The 8,908-nt window shown below is 49.2% G+C and overlaps 1 long non-coding RNA gene across 1 annotated transcript; it reads right to left on the bottom strand.

The window, feature by feature from the left end:
* Positions 1-2,459: 2,459 nt before the first annotated feature.
* On the bottom strand, positions 2,460-8,461 carry LOC121825646 (uncharacterized). The gene is made up of 4 exons (XR_006067959.2): positions 8,399-8,461; positions 3,540-3,582; positions 3,319-3,474; positions 2,460-2,745 (listed from the first exon to the last, which is right to left on the bottom strand). It is a non-coding gene; the product is annotated as an uncharacterized LOC121825646 (long non-coding RNA).
* Between the last annotated feature and the right edge of the window lie 447 nt (positions 8,462-8,908).

The raw sequence follows: 8,908 nt of genomic DNA, 5'->3' as shown, positions 1-8,908 counted from the left end.
GGAGAGGAGGGCCTACTGACACAGGATATACATGAGGAAGCTAGCCCAGGTGTTGTGGAATATTAGTAAAAGATGTGTTACATTTGTTTATGCTGTGGAAAATTTGTTTTAATGATGCAAAGATGTGTTGCATTCTTTTATGTTGCGTTTGTTTAACTCTGTGAAGCTGTGTTACTTTGCCTGTCTAAGACACCTGATGGTCTAATAAAGGGCGGAATCGCTAATAGTGAGGCAGGAGAATGGATAGGCGGGGCTGGCAGGCAAAGAGAATAAATAGAAGGAGAAATCTGGGATGAAAAGAAGAAAGAGCAAGAGAACAAGGAGAGGAGGATGCTAGGGACCAGCCACCCAGCCACCCAGCCACCCAGCCACCCAGCCACCCAGCCACCCAGCCAGCCATGGAGTAAGAGTGAAAGTAATATATACAGAAGTAAGACAATGAAAAAGCCCAGAGGCAAAAGGTAAATGGGATAATTTAAGTTAAGAAAAGCTGGCTAGAAAAAAGCTAAGCTAAGGCTGGGCATTTATAATTAAGAATAAACCTCCATGTGTGATTTATTTGGGAGCTGGGTGTCTGGCTCCCCAAAAGAGCAAAGAGCAAAAGACTGGAAACACCCAACACCACCCAGGGTGAGGGATCAGCCATCTGGAACTATCTGGAGCCCATGGAGGGCTAAGGAAAAGGGGAGGTTCTACCAGCCAAAGTGGGAAAAACTCCTTCTCCAGTGGTCACTGAGTAGAGGTGAATGAAAAGAAATACAAAGGAAAGATCATGACTGCTCCTAGGTGTGGTGGAGGACAGTTTATTATCGATAAAGTGAGAACATAGTCAGAGGCAGGGACATCTGGGAGAGTCCAGAGTAGCTGTGACCCTGAGCTGGGCCATATGTGGATTATTCCTGTCCACTGTGTGAAGATGTGTCACTGTGATTGGCTTAATAAAGAGCTGAACGGCCAATAGCTAGGTAGGAGGTATAGGCGGGACTTCTGGACAGAGAGCTCTGGGAGAAGAAGACAGCAGAGTTGCCAAACACATGGAGAGGAAGCAGGATGGGCAGAGTAAAGGTAACTGAGCCACGGAAAAGAATATAGATTAAAAGGTATGGGCTAATTTAAGTCGCAAGAACTAGTTAGGAACAAGCCTAAGCTAAAGCTGAGCTCTCATGATTAATAATAAGTCTGCATGTCATTCTTTAGTGAACTGGCAACACAAAGAAAAATCTGCCTACGGGGGCGTGTGGGGAGGGGGAGGAAGGGGGAAGGGAGGGGAAGGGACCCAGGTGCAGCAGCTAGGAGGACCAAAGGTACAAAATGGGGCAGGTAACCAAAATGTCTGGACTATATACGAAAGAGCCTCTGGGGAAGGGCAGCAGCCCCTGGGCTGGAGAGTTGGGATAGAGGGCGTAGTATACCAGCCATACCCTGTAACAACTAGGGACTGAAGGATGCTGGGAGAACCTCACCACCAGGTCCAATTTGGTATGTTAAATAGGGACCTCAGCCATTTGTCCTGGGCTTGAGATTTAACAGAGGGCTGGGTAAGATTGATGAAATAATTCTCATAAATAATAATAATAATAATAATAAATTAAATAATAAAGCTGACTGGAAAGGACTAGAGACAAGACCTGGAGGCATCAGGCTGAACTGTTCTCCAGCAAGAAGCTCAAGAATATTTATAGAAATCAAAAGATCCAGAATCTAACAAGGTAAAAGTATTATTCTCCTTTAATCCCAGCACTCGGGAGGCAGAAGCAGGCAGATCTCTGAGTTCAAGGCCAGCCTGGTCTACATAGTGAGTTCCAGGACAGTCAGAGCTACATAGAGAAACCTTGTCTGGAAGAACCAATCTCCCTGCCCCCCCAAAAGTAAAATTCTTTGGCATCAGTAAAAACACATACATGTAAAGATGTAAGGAAACGTGGCTCATATACTCACTAAACCAAAAGTGACCAGGGCTGGGTGTGGTGGCACATGCCTTTAATCCCAAAGGCAGGTGGATCTCTGTGAGTTCAAGGGCAGCCTGGTCTACAAAGAGAGACAACAGCAAGGTCTGTTACACAGAGTAATCCTGTCTTGAAAAACAAAACAAACAAACAAACGTGACCTAGGGCCTGTGAGCTGCCTCCAGGGGAAAGGCCTTATTTTCCTGACAATAATTTGCAATCAAAGAAAAAAAAAGGCAACTGCAAGAGCATACATAACCTGTTGGTCACACCACCAAATCCAGGACCACTGGGTGTCCTGATGCCCGCCCACGCCCTCCACCCCAGGCATGGCTCACCCTTGTCTTCATCTGGTTCTCCACCTGGCACAGCAGAGTCCACAGGGACTTGTGTGTGGCAGGTAAAGAGTGTCAGAACTGAATGCAGTTTGAGGACCTCCAGTTGGCGTCTGTCGTGGAGTCTGACATTGGAAGTGTTGGGCGGCGCAGCGTACAAACTCCAGGGACAGTACGATATCATTGCTGTTGTTTTTATTTCTGATCTCAAACAGCTGGGTGCCCCAGACATTACAGAGAAGGTGTCCTGGCTAGTCTAAAGCTGCACAAAGGGTTAAGTGACGCGGTCATACATAGCCGATGGTTTGGCCGTGTGCTCTGACAGGTTAAAAGAAGAAGATTCGGTATAAAAAGAGGAGAGGAATGAAGAGTCCTACAATGAGGGAGGTCAAGGCCAAAACAAGGGTGCGATCCGAGGCAACTTTTGCCTTTTCATGTTCGTTCTCTTCCTTGTAGACTCTTGTCTGAGTTCCGGGGGAGAGGGAGAAAGGGGAAAGATGAGCTTTAAAGGATTCCCAGACAGGGGCTGGAGAGGTGGCTTGGAGATTAAGAGCCCACACTGCTCTGGCAGAAGTCCTGAGTTCAGTTCCCAGCACCATGTCAGGGGCTCACAGCTACCTGAACCTCCAGCTCCAGGGGATCGGACACCTTCTTCTGGACGCCAAAGGTGCTAAACATTCACATGTACAAACAAACACATAATGCACATGATAATTTTTTTTTTTCCGAGACAGGGTTTCTCTGTTTAACAGTCCTGGCTGTCCTGGAACTCTCTCTGTAGCTTAGGCTGACCTGGAACTCACAGAGGTTCACCTGCCTCTGCCTCCCGAGTGCTGGGATTAAAGGGGTGCGCCACCACCACCCAGCTAAATCTTTTTTTTTTTTTTTTTTTTTTTTTTTTTTTTTTTTAGAAAAGGGTTCTAAAATAGAGGGTGAAGTGGGGAGCTGAAAGGACCCAACATGGGGTGTGGGATCTGAATCTAGGAAGCAGGGGGAGTCAGGGTGGAGAGGGATGAAGGGTTGGAATAGATCGCCACCTTGTGAGAGAAGAATAAGGCAAAGAAGCCCAGTGGAGGGAAGCAGCAGATGGCCAGCACAGCTGGATAGTGGTACTCCGGGGTCTCCTGGATGCTTCGAGGACCACTCTCCTCATCGCTCTGGCTGTCTTCTTTGGCAGGCATAAGTTCAAACACCTAGAAACATGAGAGGGCCTCAGGTCTGAACACGGGTTTTGAATTTGCCGTTCATTCTTACTTACCTCTCTCTTTAAGAAAAGCTTTTGGGGCTGGAGAGTGGTAAATCTGAAAAGCGCAAGGAGAGAGACACCACATGATTATCCAGTTAGAGCAAGCTTTATTAAGTACTGTCCAGGAAGATGGACACTGGCTAGTCTATACCTGGGATTCCCAGAGAATGGTGTGGAATTAGGCTAATTGGTCGCTCATAAAGGAAAAATCCACAAGGCTATGTACTTCCCACTGTTGTTCAATGAGGGGCAATCCTGATGTACTTCCTGCCTACCGATCTCCTACTTAACATGTGATCAAGCACATCCTGTGTAGTTGGAGCAACCAACCTTGTTTACTAAAGTGAAAACTCATGATTTGTTATCTTACATCAACAACAGCCCCCAGCATGCCAGGAAGTTATCTGTTCTTGTGCAGTGGGGCTGACAGGTTACCTGTAGCCCTTACAGAGAGACAGCTCAGTGGTCAAGAGCACTGGCTGCTCTCCCAGAGGACCCTGGTTTGATTCCCAGCACTCACGTGGCAGCTCACAATCACCTGAGTCCAAGGACATCTAAAGCCAACTTTGAAGCAAGCTTTAATTAAATACTGGCCAGGTGGATGGGTTCTGGCCAGGTCCAGACCCAGGTTCCCAGGAAATGGCCCAGAATCACAGTTTACAGAGGCTTAAGAAGGAACACCAATAATCCACTGAATTTCCCATCGGGTCCCATCAGGGGCAAGCATACATCCTGACGTACCGCAAGCATACATCCTGACGTACTGCAAGCATACATCCTGACGTACCGCCATCCTGTGAACCTCTGCCCACTCAAGCACATCTGGGTCAAACAAACTTTAGGGGAATGAGAACATGTGGCTTGTTATGTCCCATAAACAACAGCCTCCAGCATTTCAGAAACTGTCCTTAGGCAAGGGCCTTACAGATTAGAGACATTTTTGTTTCATGGGTGTCTAAGGCACAGGGGTTACAACTTAAAACGTAACTTTGGCTCTCACAGTTGTGAGCTGCCTGACGTGTGGTCCTCTGGAAGAGCAGCCGGTGCTCTTAACCACTGAGCCACCCCTCCGGCTTCTGGTACTTCTCTTTTTCACCCACCCACCCCATTTCCATTTGGCTCCTCTAACATCTTCACTGAGTTCCTTGAATATTTTCACTGGCTCCAACTCCCAGGATGTCCCGGCTAATCTTCATCACTCGCCATCACTTCCTGTCCATCAGAACTCCCCACCTCCTATTCTGTACTCTCTCGGCATGTAGCCTTCCTCCTGTGCCCCCAAACTCCCCCTCTGTTTCCCCCTTTATAACTGCTTCCGTGGTTCACTTTTTGTCCCTTCTACCGTCTCCTAAATCCTTGACTCCGATGACTTTTGTCTCTAAAACATCCACTGGCCCTTATAACACCATTCCCCAAACGCTGTCAGCAACCCCCAAGCTTCCATTTGGCCCCTCTAAAAATAAGACTTTGTTCTATTTTAAAAACGACGGGAAAGAGTCACACCACACAACAGGGCCCACGTGGGAGGTTTATTGAGGGAGGGGAGAGAAGGGACAGAGAAGGGGGCAGAGACCGGTCCCTGGGGACGAGAAGGAAGGAAGAGAAAGAAGAGAGAGACAGGAGACGGCTCGCCTTTTATAAGGAAAGTAATGAATGTGCACAGGGGGTGCTGTTAGTGACCGCAGGTGAGGTCTATCCTGTCAGGACCCTAAGGGCAGGCCAGTGCAGATGCCTGAATGCTAACATTGCCCCCCCCCCTTTTTTTTTTTTTTTTGGTTTTTCGAGACAGGGTTTCTCTGTGTAGCTTTGCAGCTTTCCTGGATCTCGCTCTGTAGCCCAGGCTGGCCTCGAACTCACAGAGATCCACCTGCCTCTGCCTCCCGAGTGCTGGGATTAAAGGCGTGCGCCACCACCGCCCCGGCTACATCTATAAAAAGGTGAGGAGTTAGAAAGGGGTAGCGGGTGAGGTGGGGAGGAGGGCACCGTGTTCTCGAGACTGCTTCCTGCTGGCCCGAGGGGCGTCAATCATCTTTGGGGACTTGAGAAAACTAAGGTGCTGGCCACATCCTAGGGTAGCTGCTGTTCCACTTCGCTGTCCAGGCTCTGTGGAACCATCTGGCATCGCTTGGACCTGGCAAGATGTTGTTCGAGGTAGATCCAAGTTGACTCCCTTGCGCTCACAAAAACAGTCATGGGTGTTGGATGGAGAGTCCTAGCGATCCGATCCATTAGGAGGGAAAGCAGGGCTGTCGCAGGGGGCCCAGGTTCCAGGGTCCCCGCACGTCTCAGACTGCTGGGAGAGCCCATCCAAGTCACAGCACCAACTGTTGTATTTAAAAAAATGGCAAGAAGGAGTCACACCATACAACAGGGCCCATGTGGGAGGTTTACTGAGGCGAAGGGAGAGAAGTGGAGAGAAGGGAGTCAGAGACCTGTCCCTGGTCCCTGGGGAGGAGAGTGGAGACAGAGACGGAGACGGAGGTGGGCAAGGCCTTCCTTGTATATACGCACAGGGGCTGCTCTTAGTGGCTGCAGCTGAGGATATATCGTGTCAGGACTCTAAGGGCAGTACAGATGCTTCAGTACTAACACTCTTTGAGCATGGTGACACATGTCTTTCATCCCAGCACTCAGGAGGCAGAAATAGGTGGATCTCTTGGGGTTCCAGCCAGGGATATACAGTAAGACTGTGTCTCAGAAAGGGAAAGAGAGAGCGGGGGGTGTTATAATTTAAAAACGGCAGCCTTGGCGGGTTGGAGCCAAGGGGCTCAGCTGAAAGTCACCCATACCATGCGACAGCGCTCACGTGGGAAGTTTATTGGGGTGGTGGTGAGGGGGACAAGAGCCGAGAGAAGAGGAAGGAGGAGAGGAAGAGAAGAAGAGATGGGAAAGGGGGAAGGAAAGGGGGTGCAGATGCTGCCTCATGGGGAGAGAGAGGAAGAGAGGGAAAAAGGGGAGGGAGGGGCTTGCTCTTAGAGGGGACCTAGCAAATTCTCAAATGAGCTGAGCTAGGCGGGATGATGACATCAGGATCCTGAGTAGGCCAAAGCACTGCCTGCTTATTGGCCAGGTCCCCAAGGTGCCGGGTAGGTAATACTTAAATGCTAACAGGAGGTGAGGGAGGGGGAGAGAGGGGGGGGGCAGAGACTGTCATGGTGCTTCATCTATAACTCTAGCACTCTGAAGGCAGAGGCAGGAGGATTGTTGAGTTCCAGGTAATCCTGAGATTCATAAGGAGATCATGTCTCACAAACCAAAGACAAGCAAACAAATAAATAAAGGTGGCCATGGTGGTTGAAGGCCTGACAAGAGGAGTCCAGCCAGTCTCAGCCGCATAGCTCCTAGGAGGCCAGTTTGAACTACCCCCAAATTCCCGAGAACAAACAAACGGAACCAACAAACCAGCCAAAACCAAAACTCAAACAGAAAACCCACCAAGGGCTGAGGAGACGGCTCGGAGCCAGTGTTCACAGCACAGGTGTGAGGACTTGAGTTCAGATCCCCGGCACCCATGGAAACCCTGGGATGGCGGCACATGCCTGTGCCCTCCACACTGTAGGGCTAGAGACAGGCAGATTCCAGGGACGGCCAGCTCTAGGTGCGGTGAGAGACACTGCTCAACAACAACAAGGTGAGGAGTGACAGGAAGACACGATGTCAACCCCCCGGCCTTCACAGGAGCACAGAACAGGTTCATACTTGAGCATGAATGTGCACACACACACACACACACACACACATACACACACACACACACACACGGCTGGGGAGATGGTTCAATATGTAAGGGCATTGCTGTGTAATCGTGAGGAACTGAGTTCAAGTCCCGCAGATATGTGTGACCCCAGCATGGGTGGGGGAGGGAGCTCCCTGGCCAGCTAGCCTAGCCAAACTGGCAAACTTCTGGTTCGGTGAGGGACCCTGAATAAGATGGAGAGCCACACATGAAGACATCTAATGTATTCCTCTGGTTTCCACATGAGTGCGCATACGTGTGCGCGCGCGCGCTCCACTCTCTCTCTCTTACACACAGGCATGAAACAGAAAACAAAACCAAATAAGACTCATGATCACTTTTGTAAAATCTTCATTAGAAATTCTCGCCGGGCGGTGGTGGCGCACGCCTTTAATCCCAGCACTCGGGAGGCAGAGCCAGGTGGATCTCTGTGAGTTCGAGGCCAGCCTGGACTACCAAGTGAGTCCCAGGAAAGGCGCAAAGCTACACAGAGAAACCCTGTCTCGAAAAACCAAAAAAAAAAAAAAAAAAAAAAAAAAAAAAGAAATTCTCCACTCCCCTCCAAAACACTCGGCCACAGACAGTTCTCTCAAAGATCCCCTACCTCTTCCTCCTACAAATCCTCTGGGGTCCTCTCTAGTCCTTAGCTGTTTACCCATAAACCCCTCCCCCAGCTCATCACATGACTCCTTTAATCCTTTCTATAAACTCTAACACCCCCATGTCTGCCTATACCCTGTGTTAAGTCTCCTGATAAAGCTATTCCCCATTTCTAACTAACACATTTTCCCTAACCTTTCAAAAATTTTAGGTCTTATTTTATGTGATGGGTGTTGGGTCTGCAGGCACATCTGAGCACCTGACTGCAGTGACTGGTGGCTGTGAGCTGCCATGGGGTGCTGGGAGTAGAATCCTGGTCCTCTGGGAGAGCAGACAGTGCTCGTAAGTTCTCCAGCAGCCTTGCCCTCCTCTTGAACTCCTTCCGGGTCCTTGGAGAAGAGCTTCCCTGCAGTGACCTTTTCCCCCTGTGAATATCACTCTCTCCACTGCCTCAGGATGCCCTGTCTGCCTCCATTCTTTCCCCTCTTTCTCCCTGGCCTACTCATTGCCACCTTCAAAAATTCCCAGTAAGTACCTGGAGCTGACATCCCTGGCCCAGGAAAGCTCTTAGCTACAAGCAACTCAATAGAGATTTCTATGGCAACAAGAAATCCCAGGCCGATTTCTACTTCTATTGGATGCTTGCTATAATGGAAGTTCAGTCCTGGATACTTATTGGTCAGCCTGAGAATTCTGGGTTCCACCTTGAAAACAGGTCTGTAAATAGACTTTCTCTTCAAGTTCCTTGCTTATTTATAGGTTCCTTCTGGGCACCTTGAAGCTTAGAAATGACATTTGAAGCAAGAGTGATGTAGGCCTCAGGCTGCATTAAGTATGCTTGAGGGTACCTGTGTGTGTGTGTTCTTGCACACACACACACACACACACACACACACACACACACACACACACGACATTTATCCCTCCCACCCCCAGTACCTCTGGTCAGTGATCTCATTCATGTAGCTCAGGCTAACCTTCAATTTGCTATGTAGCTGCAGATAATCCTCTTGCTGCCTCTGTGTGGTGCTGGGGATCAAACCAG

This window comes from Peromyscus maniculatus, chromosome 1 (assembly GCF_049852395.1).
Source record: "Peromyscus maniculatus bairdii isolate BWxNUB_F1_BW_parent chromosome 1, HU_Pman_BW_mat_3.1, whole genome shotgun sequence".
In the NCBI taxonomy this organism is placed as follows: domain Eukaryota; kingdom Metazoa; phylum Chordata; class Mammalia; order Rodentia; family Cricetidae; genus Peromyscus; species Peromyscus maniculatus.
Note: the sequence above shows the minus strand (reverse complement) of the source record. Positions and strands in the feature narration are given on the sequence as shown.